This window comes from Bombina bombina, chromosome 7 (assembly GCF_027579735.1).
Source record: "Bombina bombina isolate aBomBom1 chromosome 7, aBomBom1.pri, whole genome shotgun sequence".
NCBI classification, from domain to species: domain Eukaryota; kingdom Metazoa; phylum Chordata; class Amphibia; order Anura; family Bombinatoridae; genus Bombina; species Bombina bombina.
Window position 1 is genome coordinate 420951866 of NC_069505.1, and position 13216 is coordinate 420965081.

At 38.8% G+C, this 13216-nt stretch overlaps 1 pseudogene; it reads right to left on the reverse strand.

Annotated features, from left to right (window-relative positions):
* Positions 1 to 229: 229 nt before the first annotated feature.
* Positions 230 to 13216, reverse strand: part of LOC128636414 (coiled-coil domain-containing protein 134-like) — a 29375-nt pseudogene continuing 16388 nt past the window's right edge.

Below are 13216 nucleotides of genomic sequence, written 5' to 3' on the forward strand. Positions count from 1 at the left end.
ATAACGAAAATAAATAGAAATGAATTTATCGCTGGAAAAGTCCCCCAGAGCGCGAGAGCTCTGCTGTGATAGATCACTCAGATCTGGAATGTGGGTTCACCGTTATATTATTTGCACTTCTGTAACAGGCAAGGTGTGCGGGTAACTGTGCGTCAGCAGGTGTGAGGCTTCTGTGACCTGCCCCCAGGGATCTTTCACTGGCCCATTAACACCTTACACCATCCCGGCGTTATAGCTCAGACCGTGAGCGTGTGATACGAGGTCCCTTTCATATATCCTTCCTCTTTTCTTGTTTCCGTCTTCTCTTCTCTTCTTCTCGTAACGCTTTCTGAAACGCATCTGTGCTGGACAAAAACTGAAAAAAGAAAATATTTATATCAGTAATATCGTTAATCTAGCAAGGAAAATATTTAGCTTTCTCTTGTAAGGTGTATCCAGTCCACGGATTCATCCATTACTTGTGGGATATTCTCCTTCCCAACAGGAAGCTGCAAGAGGATCACCCACAGCAGAGCTGTCTATATAGATCCTCCCCTAATTGCCACCTCCAGTCATTCTCTTGCAGCTCTCGACAAGGGAAGTAGCTAGAGAGATGTGGTGAATTAGTGTAGTTTATCTTCAATCAAAAGTTTGTTATTTTTAAACGGTGCCGGCGTTGTACTGTTTTTTACCTCAGGCAGAAATTAGAAGAAGAATTTGCCTGAGGTTTTTGATGATCTTAGAAAAACAGTTGGAGGGCAAACAGCGCCTAAGACTATGTACCGGCTACACTATTAGGAAGACCCCCTATTAGGTCTGGTGAAGATAACTGTGAAAGATAAATAGGAGCGCCTTTGGCTTAGGTACAATCAGGGATCACACTCTGGGTGGGTTATTTACTGAAATTGATTATTTATTATAATATCCAAACATTAAACATAAAACAAAGATATGGAATTAAAACCTCATAAAAACATGTACCCTAATACAAAGGGTACTACTTAGTTACATCAGTTCCTTATTAAGAATCAATCACATACAAAAATGTGCTAGAATATAAGGCAGGGTTTATATCCTCTATTGCAACAAGGTTATTATACCAAACTGTGGACCTTCACAACAACCAGACACAATGACTGGTCGATGCTAATAAGCACCGTATGTGTCAATACGAATTCACACCATATATGTGTATGTGCGTGAACAAGAGACAATGACAGTCTATAATTCAGAATATTAAGAACCAATAGTCTAATTTGTCAGAATATAAAAACGGTGTTCCAATATGTTAAAGTGGTGATATAAAACGTGTAAAAATGGTGTTATTTTAAAAAATAAATCACAATGAAAAAGGATCAGAGACTCTGAAAAAAGTGTAAAAAATAAAGTGAGACAAAACCGGTTTGTCAAAAATGTGAATAAGGTAACAAGATGATATGTAAAAATACAATGACCAAAGTGTGCAATAAGGTGATCAATGTTGTGCAAAAAAGTGCTCCTGTGCTTGACTCCTGATAAACAATAGTGTCTGACTCAAATAGATTGCTAACAATAGACAAATCCAATGTTGACCTGTCAATATATCTTAGGCAATATTAATACATAAACATAAAAAACATATCTAAAAAACATATCTAAAAAACAAATGACATTCCTAAAAGTCCTAAAAGTCCTAAAATATTGTCCAGTTTATAGTCCAATATTGTTGGTCCACACTGGTGAGGGACTGGAGGGAGAAAAAAACCCAATTAGCTTTGAATTGTATCCTGATCCAGAGTCCTAATACTTGCTGGATGAATCTGAAATCAAAAACAGAAAAAATACCTCACATAAAGGGCCTTTAGGGTGAAGTCCAAATGGTATCAAACTTACCCCCAAAGCCAAGATTCCTGGTACTGGTATAGCCTCACAAACCTCTACGCGTTTCGGCCCTGCAGCGGGGCCTTTTTCAAGATAATATGAGGCTAAAATGAACTGAACTTATATAGCTGATATGGGGGAGTGGCTTGGTCAAATTGCGCCAAATGTTGCTGCCGGCGGGAAAAATTTTACCGCCAAAAAGCTGTCCTCGTGATCAATCTATTAAACCGGATATCCGCTATGCCCCATACTTCCGGTTGCGTCACTTCCGGTTGTCCCGGTCAATTTCCGGTTTTTGTATTTCCGGCGGACGCTATGCCATCTTTGTTATGGGCAAATATGGGCAAATATGGGCAGGTTATAGGTGGCCATTTTCGATAGTTTAGAAATTATTCTTATTTCGCTGGCGTTATAATTTAAGTTTGCCGGCTAAGGGAACTATTAGTGGCTTTATAAAAAATAAATATAAAAATATGTAAAAATACTCAAATATAAAAATATAAAAAGAAGATGGGATTAGATTTTAGGCTCACAAGTACCAGGTAAACATATTTGCAACTGGTATGCTTGGACTTATACATAAAATAAATAATCAATATAGCAGCATCTGAAGCGACATCTAAAACAACACAAATAGGAACATTGGGGGTTCCCTCTAATTCCTAACATCCACTTGATTCTATATAATCTTGGTTGTTGTAATATAAGGGGAATGGTTGATGTCAACGTAAGATAAGACCATAGACAATTGGATTACAATACAGATTTTCATATTCACAGAATTCTTAACACCAGGATGACCCCTTGCTATTCAATTATGAAATACTAAATAATTCAATGAAATCGCTGGAGAATCATTACTACGATTATATCGCATCCTATTAAATACAGTTGTAAATTCGGTTTTATTTATACAGCAAACGTGGGGGTTCATCAGACATCATAATAATTTATGTAGCTGTTGCCCAAACTATGTGTAGTGGGGGGTTTCTATATAATATAATAATGATGGTTTTTGGAAGAGTTTTCCGGTGTATTGGGATATCTAATAGGAATCGGTCTAGATGGGTATCTTATTTAATTTTGAAATAGATGTACTATTTCGAAGTTAGCATTGTGTCCTTTCGGGTAGATGCAGTCCAAGTTAAATATCCACTTGGATTCTATCTTCAACATCTTGCTTTCCATGTTTCCACCCCTCCAATCCCTATTTACCTTACAGATCCCCATATACTTGAAACTTTTATTACTTCCCCCATGTATTTCTTTAAAGTGTTTGTAAAGAGGCAAATCTGTTTTTCCCCATTTAATCTGCAATAAATGCTCCCGGATTCTATCCTTCAATTTCCTGGTGGTCTGTCCCACGTATTGCAGGCCACAGCCGCATTCTATTAGATATACTACAAATTTGTCTGTACATCTGATGGTTTGTTTGACTTGAAATACTTCATTATTTATTTTGGATCTAAAGCAATTGTTCTTAATACCATGTTGACATGCTTTACATAGGTGGCATGGATAAAAGCCATAGAGTTTCTTGGCTGTTATCCCTGAGGTGTTAGCCATATTTGTATTACACCTAGGGATACTTGGAGCCAATATTGACTTTAGATTCTCCGCTTTTCTGTAGATGAAGTAGGGTCGTTCGGTTAGATGTTCCCCTATGATATCATCATCCTTGAGAAGGTGCCAGTGTCTTTTTACTATGTCTTCCATTACCTTTTTCCTCTCATTGTATTGGGTGATAAATGGGATCTTTAGGTCTTCCTCTAGTGTCGCATGTTTCTTGTCTTTATATCCTGGGAGACTTTCTCTTTTCAAGTCCTTTACATCTTGTATAGTCTTATCTATATATGCTTCATCATAACCCCTTGCGAGGAACCTGTCTTTGAGTGTTTGGGACTGTTTAGACCAAGATTCTTCAGTTGAACAGTTCTTTTTAATCCTCATGAGCTGTCCTTTTGGGATATTGGATATCCATTTTCTGTGATGACAGCTCGACTGGTGAATGTAGTTATTTGAATCGACCTCCTTGAAGTGTGTTGAGGTCTCAATTCTTCCATTTTCGACTCTGATATCCAGATCTAGGAAGACGATGTGATCTTTGCTAATGGTGTTCGTAAACTTCAAATTGGACTGATTCTTATTCATTACCACTAATGTATGTTCCAGGTCTTCCCTATTGCCTTTCCAGATGATTAGAAGGTCGTCTATGAATCTTTTGTAGAGGACCAGGTCCGCGCTCGCCGGGCAGGAATCCCAAAATATGGTTTCCCATCTGCCCATATAGAGATTGGCGTAGCTGGGCGCGAACCTGGTCCCCATAGCCGTCCCACATACCTGTCGATAGAAGACCCCATCCCAACAGAAATAGTTGTGCCTCAAGATGTAATCTATTCCATCTAGAATGAATCTTCTCTGGGGTTCGGGCATACTATCATCTTTGTCCAGATAGTTTCTGATGGATTTCAAGCCTTCATCATGTGGGATCGAGGTGTATAATGATGTCACGTCGCTGGTAACCATTATGTAGGTGTCATCCCATTCCATGTTCTTTAGTAAGTTTAGAACCCCAGTGGAGTCTCTCAAATAAGAGGGTAATGTTTTCACGTATGGTTGTAATTGTTTATCGATGTATTCGGATAAATTGCTTGAAAGCGATCCTATGCCTGATATAATTGGCCTCCCAGGGGGGTTGACTAGGCTCTTATGGATCTTTGGTAGATGGTAGAACACAGGTATCTTTGGATGTTGATTGGTCAGATACCTGTGTTCTTTGTCATTCAATATGCCCATTTCTTTTGCTTCAACCAATAGATCGTCTATAACGGCTTTGTAGTGGCTCGTGGGATCTGAATTCAAGATTTCATACGTTTCCTTATCCTCTAGGATCCTTTTGGATTCATTCCAATAGTCTATTTTGTTCATCAAAACCACTCCACCTCCCTTGTCTGCCGATTTGATCACTAAGTCCTTGTTCTTCTCCAATTTTGATATTGTCTGTAGCTGCTTGGCATTTAAGTTCCTTTTGTATGCTTTAGTGGAGTTTAATTTCTTAATGTCGCTGCATACCATTGCTTCAAAGGCTTCAATAGCAGGGCCTTTGCACTGAGTCGGATAGAAATTAGACTTGGGTTTCAAGTCCGTGTGCTTGAAACCGTCTTCATCGTTCTGTCTAAGTGTGGTGGTGATGTTCCTTTCCACTGATGATTTCAGGAAATATCTCTTGAGAGTGAGTTTACGGACAAACTCTTTCGTGTTCAAATACGTTTGGAACTTGTTAAGTCCTTTGGATGGGGCATATGATAGACCTAGCCCCAATACTGAGAGTTCTTCCGAATTCAAGTTCGTATCACTTAAATTAAAAATCCCTTTAGCTTCTTTGGCCGGTTCGATGACTTTTGGTTCATTGGCATCTTCTTTCAATCCTGATCCGGTCTTAAGTCTTGACCCTGCTCTTCTTCCCCGATATGTCTTTTTTTGATGGGAGTATCCACGTTCTCCAACGTCACCTGTTTCCTTTTCCCTTTTGGTTCCCTTAGGGTGGGTTGTTTTGGCCTAACCCTAAAAAAGGGGATGATGAAGACGCTTCTGCGTCCTCCCTAGGAGCGTTGCAGAGTTCTCTTGAATTGGGGGTGACCAGAGGTGAAAACCTATTCGGCATTTCTCTGTAGTTATCCTTCCAGTCATGTGGTCGTCCTCTCAAGTTCCCTTGGGGATATTGATCATAATGGTAGTCTTCATATGTCCTTTGCCTGTAGTGGTTCCCTTGTTGTTGTTTCCTCATATTGTGTTGGTAAAAGCCATTCTGATTTCTGGGCCATTATTGTTGGTCTCCATAAATCTCTCTGTTGGAGTGATAATTGAATGGTCTTTGTTGGGGTGCATATTCCCAATTGTTTGGGCGGTAGCTCCTCCTAATCTCCTGTTGATGTGTGTTCTGGGGTCCCCAATAGTCATGTTGTCTATTCGGACCGTTTCCACCTTCTTGCCAGTTTCCTCTATATGTGTTGTTTCTTCTCGAGTTGGTTGGTGGTATCTGGTCTTGATGTCTATCATTTGTAAATCTGATATCCCTAAAATAATTCCCATGGCGTTCTCCATTGGAGAATGTTCTTTGTCGTGATCTATTGATGCCATATGGGGAATAATTCTCTTGTTGATTCTTTCGAAATCTGCCCCCCTTTCTAATTTCCATATTCCTATTAGTATAGTGTTCCTTGGGGGCTAGTTCTCTCCTGTCCTCTCGGATTTGTGGGTAAGAGAGGGATGATTTTTGTGTTGGTTCCTTATGGTTTAGGTCACATTCTTCGTTCACATTATTTCCGGAGATGTCCTGTGCAGCATTTAGGTCTCTGTTGATCTTCTTGGTTTTCTTTGCAATTGTGTCATCTTTTAATTTATTGATCTTAGTGTACAGGAGTTCCTGTTTTTCCTTAAAAGTTTGGGAATCTTTAAATATCTCCATGTTCTTTTCCTCAGTCTGTATCTCTGTATCAATGTGTGTTAAGAGAAGTTCCCTATATTTAATAATGAGTTTCATCAACTCACGGGAAGCCTCAATGATAATTTTGTTCCAATTCTCTGAGAACTCTTCAGAGTTGGTATTAAAGGAGCATTCTTTTACTATCATTAGGCCCTTAGGGACGATGTTCAATTCCAAACACTTTTTCAGAAATGAAATCTCAATTTTGTATTTCGTCTCCGAAATCAATAACTTTTCTAGATTCTTAAAGATGGTGTTAATGTCTAAAACGGTGTTGGTACCTGTGGAGTTGTCCCTGTTAAGGGCAATATTGATGTCTAGACTGACGTCTGCTCTAAGGTTCTTGATGGACAATGTGGATTCCATTCTATCACCTAACCAATCTTAATAGTTATGTTGTGATAAAACTAAGAAGTGGTCAACCTGTGTCCGGCAGCTAGAAGCCCAAATAGGTGCAGATAAGTTACTAGAAAAACAGTTGGAGGGCAAACAGCGCCTAAGACTATGTACCGGCTACACTATTAGGAAGACCCCCTATTAGGTCTGGTAAAGATAACTGTGAAAGATAAATAGGAGCGCCTTTGGCTTAGGTACAATCAGGGATCACACTCTGGGTGGGTTATTTACTGAAATTGATTATTTATTATAATATCCAAACATTAAACATAAAACAAAGATATGGAATTAAAACCTCATAAAAACATGTACCCTAATACAAAGGGTACTACTTAGTTACATCAGTTCCTTATTAAGAATCAATCACATACAAAAATGTGCTAGAATATAAGGCATATTTTTTAGATATGTTTTTTATGTTTATGTATTAATATTGCCTAAGATATATTGACAGGTCAACATTGGATTTGTCTATTGTTAGCAATCTATTTGAGTCAGACACTATTGTTTATCAGGAGTCAAGCACAGGAGCACTTTTTTGCACAACATTGATCACCTTATTGCACACTTTGGTCATTGTATTTTTACATATCATCTTGTTACCTTATTCACATTTTTGACAAACCGGTTTTGTCTCACTTTATTTTTTACACTTTTTTCAGAGTCTCTGATCCTTTTTCATTGTGATTTATTTTTTAAAATAACACCATTTTTACACGTTTTATATCACCACTTTAACATATTGGAACACCGTTTTTATATTCTGACAAATTAGACTATTGGTTCTTAATATTCTGAATTATAGACTGTCATTGTCTCTTGTTCACGCACATACACATATATGGTGTGAATTCGTATTGACACATACAGTGCTTATTAGCATCGACCAGTCATTGTGTCTGGTTGTTGTGAAGGTCCACAGTTTGGTATAATAACCTTGTTGCAATAGAGGATATAAACCCTGCCTTATATTCTAGCACATTTTTGTATGTGATTGATTCTTAATAAGGAACTGATGTAACTAAGTAGTACCCTTTGTATTAGGGTACATGTTTTTATGAGGTTTTAATTCCATATCTTTGTTTTATGTTTAATGTTTGGATATTATAATAAATAATCAATTTCAGTAAATAACCCACCCAGAGTGTGATCCCTGATTGTACCTAAGCCAAAGGCGCTCCTATTTATCTTTCACAGTTATCTTCACCAGACCTAATAGGGGGTCTTCCTAATAGTGTAGCCGGTACATAGTCTTAGGCGCTGTTTGCCCTCCAACTGTTTTTCTAGTAACTTATCTGCACCTATTTGGGCTTCTAGCTGCCGGACACAGGTTGACCACTTCTTAGTTTTATCACAACATAACTATTAAGATTGGTTAGGTGATAGAATGGAATCCACATTGTCCATCAAGAACCTTAGAGCAGACGTCAGTCTAGACATCAATATTGCCCTTAACAGGGACAACTCCACAGGTACCAACACCGTTTTAGACATTAACACCATCTTTAAGAATCTAGAAAAGTTATTGATTTCGGAGACGAAATACAAAATTGAGATTTCATTTCTGAAAAAGTGTTTGGAATTGAACATCGTCCCTAAGGGCCTAATGATAGTAAAATAATGCTCCTTTAATACCAACTCTGAAGAGTTCTCAGAGAATTGGAACAAAATTATCATTGAGGCTTCCCGTGAGTTGATGAAACTCATTATTAAATATAGGGAACTTCTCTTAACACACATTGATACAGAGATACAGACTGAGGAAAAGAACATGGAGATATTTAAAGATTCCCAAACTTTTAAGGAAAAACAGGAACTCCTGTACACTAAGATCAATAAATTAAAAGATGACACAATTGCAAAGAAAACCAATAAGATCAACAGAGACCTAAATGCTGCACAGGACATCTCCGGAAATAATGTGAACGAAGAATGTGACCTAAACCATAAGGAACCAACACAAAAATCATCCCTCTCTTACCCACAAATCCGAGAGGACAGGAGAGAACTAGCCCCCAAGGAACACTATACTAATAGGAATATGGAAATTAGAGAGGGGGGCAGATTTCGAAAGAATCAACAAGAGAATTATTCCCCATATGGCATCAATAGATCACGACAAAGAACATTCTCCAATGGAGAACGCCATGGGAATTATTTTAGGGATATCAGATTTACAAATGATAGACATCAAGACCAGATACCACCAACCAACTCGAGAAGAAACAACACATATAGAGGAAACTGGCAAGAAGGTGGAAACGGTCCGAATAGACAACATGACTATTGGGGACCCCAGAACACACATCAACAGGAGATTAGGAGGAGCTACCGCCCAAACAATTGGGAATATGCACCCCAACAAAGACCATTCAATTATCACTCCAACAGAGAGATTTATGGAGACCAACAACAATGGCCCAGAAATCAGAATGGCTTTTACCAACACAATATGAGGAAACAACAACAAGGGAACCACTACAGGCAAAGGACATATGAAGACTACCATTATGATCAATATCCCCAAGGGAACTTGAGAGGACGACCACATGACTGGAAGGATAACTACAGAGAAATGCCGAATAGGTTTTCACCTCTGGTCACCCCCAATTCAAGAGAACTCTGCAACGCTCCTAGGGAGGACGCAGAAGCGTCTTCATCATCCCCTTTTTTAGGGTTAGGCCAAAACAACCCACCCCTAAGGGAACCAAAAGGGAAAAGGAAACAGGTGACGTTGGAGAACGTGGATACTCCCATCAAAAAAAGACATATCGGGGAAGAAGAGCAGGGTCAAGACTTAAGACCGGATCAGGATTGAAAGAAGATGCCAATGAACCAAAAGTCATCGAACCGGCCAAAGAAGCTAAAGGGATTTTTAATTTAAGTGATACGAACTTGAATTCGGAAGAACTCTCAGTATTGGGGCTAGGTCTATCATACGCCCCATCCAAAGGACTTAACAAGTTCCAAACGTATTTGAACACGAAAGAGTTTGTCCGTAAACTCACTCTCAAGAGATATTTCCTGACATCATCAGTGGAAAGGAACATCACCACCACACTTAGATAGAACGATGAAGACGGTTTCAAGCACACGGACTTGAAACCCAAGTCTAATTTCTATCCGACTCAGTGCAAAGGCCCTGCTATTGAAGCCTTTGAAGCAATGGTATGCAGCGACATTAAGAAATTAAACTCCACTAAAGCATACAAAAGGAACTTAAATGCCAAGCAGCTACAGACAATATCAAAATTGGAGAAGAACAAGGACTTAGTGATCAAATCGGCAGACAAGGGAGGTGGAGTGGTTTTGATGAACAAAATAGACTATTGGAATGAATCCAAAAGGATCCTAGAGGATAAGGAAACGTATGAAATCTTGAATTCAGATCCCACGAGCCACTACAAAGCCGTTATAGACGATCTATTGGTTGAAGCAAAAGAAATGGGCATATTGAATGACAAAGAACACAGGTATCTGACCAATCAACATCCAAAGATACCTGTGTTCTACCATCTACCAAAGATCCATAAGAGCCTAGTCAACCCCCCTGGGAGGCCAATTATATCAGGCATAGGATCGCTTTCAAGCAATTTATCCGAATACATCGATAAACAATTACAACCATACGTGAAAACATTACCCTCTTATTTGAGAGACTCCACTGAGGTTCCAAACTTACTAAAGAACATGGAATGGGATGACACCTACATAATGGTTACCAGCGACGTGACATCATTATACACCTCGATCCCACATGATGAAGGCTTGGAATCCATCAGAAACTATCTGGACAAAGATGATAGTATGCCCGAACCCCAGAGAAGATTCATTCTAGATGGAATAGATTACATCTTGAGGCACAACTATTTCTGTTGGGATGGGATCTTCTATCGACAGGTATGTGGGACGGCTATGGGGACCAGGTTCGCGCCCAGCTACGCCAATCTCTATATGGGCAGATGGGAAACCATATTTTGGGATTCCTGCCCGGCGAGCGCGGACCTGGTCCTCTACAAAAGATTCATAGACGACCTTCTAATCATCTGGAAAGGCAATAGGGAAGACCTGGAACATACATTAGTGGTAATGAATAAGAATCAGTCCAATTTGAAGTTTACGAACACCATTAGCAAAGATCACATCGTCTTCCTAGATCTGGATATCAGAGTCGAAAATGGAAGAATTGAGACCTCAACACACTTCAAGGAGGTCGATTCAAATAACTACATTCACCAGTCGAGCTGTCATCACAGAAAATGGATATCCAATATCCCAAAAGGACAGCTCATGAGGATTAAAAAGAACTGTTCAACTGAAGAATCTTGGTCTAAACAGTCCCAAACACTCAAAGACAGGTTCCTCGCAAGGGGTTATGATGAAGCATATATAGATAAGACTATACAAGATGTAAAGGACTTGAAAAGAGAAAGTCTCCCAGGATATAAAGACAAGAAACATGCGACACTAGAGGAAGACCTAAAGATCCCATTTATCACCCAATACAATGAGAGGAAAAAGGTAATGGAAGACATAGTAAAAAGACACTGGCACCTTCTCAAGGATGATGATATCATAGGGGAACATCTAACCGAACGACCCTACTTCATCTACAGAAAAGCGGAGAATCTAAAGTCAATATTGGCTCCAAGTATCCCTAGGTGTAATACAAATATGGCTAACACCTCAGGGATAACAGCCAAGAAACTTTATGGCTTTTATCCATGCCACCTATGTAAAGCATGTCAACATGGTATTAAGAACAATTGCTTTAGATCCAAAATAAATAATGAAGTATTTCAAGTCAAACAAACCATCAGATGTACAGACAAATTTGTAGTATATCTAATAGAATGCGGCTGTGGCCTGCAATACGTGGGACAGACCACCAGGAAATTGAAGGATAGAATCCGGGAGCATTTATTGCAGATTAAATGGGGAAAAACAGATTTGCCTCTTTACAAACACTTTAAAGAAATACATGGGGGAAGTAATAAAAGTTTCAAGTATATGGGGATCTGTAAGGTAAATAGGGATTGGAGGGGTGGAAACATGGAAAGCAAGATGTTGAAGATAGAATCCAAGTGGATATTTAACTTGGACTGCATCTACCCGAAAGGACACAATGCTAACTTCGAAATAGTACATCTATTTCAAAATTAAATAAGATACCCATCTAGACCGATTCCTATTAGATATCCCAATACACCGGAAAACTCTTCCAAAAACCATCATTATTATATTATATAGAAACCCCCCACTACACATAGTTTGGGCAACAGCTACATAAATTATTATGATGTCTGATGAACCCCCACGTTTTCTGTATAAATAAAACCGAATTTACAACTGTAATTAATAGGATGCGATATAATCGTAGTAATGATTCTCCAGCGATTTCATTGAATTATTTAGTATTTCATAATTGAATAGCAAGGGGTCATCCTGGTGTTAAGAATTCTGTGAATATGAAAATCTGTATTGTAATCCAATTGTCTATGGTCTTATCTTACGTTGACATCAACCATTCCCCTTATATTACAACAACCAAGATTATATAGAATCAAGTGGATGTTAGGAATTAGAGGGAACCCCCAATGTTCCTATTTGTGTTGTTTTAGATGTCGCTTCAGATGCTGCTATATTGATTATTTAATTTTATGTATAAGTCCAAGCATACCAGTTGCAAATATGTTTACCTGGTACTTGTGAGCCTAAAATCTAATCCCATCTTCTTTTTATATTTTTATATTTGAGTATTTTTACATATTTTTATATTTATTTTTTATAAAGCCACTAATAGTTCCCTTAGCCGGCAAACTTAAATTATAATGCCAGCGAAATAAGAATAATTTCTAAACTATCGAAAATGGCCACCTATAACCTGCCCATATTTGCCCATATTTGCCCATAACAAAGATGGCATAGCGTCCGCCGGAAATACAAAAACCGGAAATTGACCGGGACAACCGGAAGTGACGCAACCGGAAGTATGGGGCATAGCGGATATCCGGTTTAATAGATTGATCACGAGGACAGCTTTTTGGCGGTAAAATTTTTCCCGCCGGCAGCAACATTTGGCGCAATTTGACCAAGCCACTCCCCCATATCAGCTATATAAGTTCAGTTCATTTGAGCCTCATATTATCTTGAAAAAGGCCCCGCTGCAGGGCCGAAACGCGTAGAGGTTTGTGAGGCTATACCAGTACCAGGAATCTTGGCTTTGGGGGTAAGTTTGATACCATTTGGACTTCACCCTAAAGGCCCTTTATGTGAGGTATTTTTTCTGTTTTTGATTTCAGATTCATCCAGCAAGTATTAGGACTCTGGATCAGGATACAATTCAAAGCTAATTGGGTTTTTTTCTCCCTCCAGTCCCTCACCAGTGTGGACCAACAATATTGGACTATAAACTGGACAATATTTTAGGACTTTTAGGAATGTCATTTGTTTTTTAGATATGTTTTTTAGATATGTTTTTTATGTTTATGTATT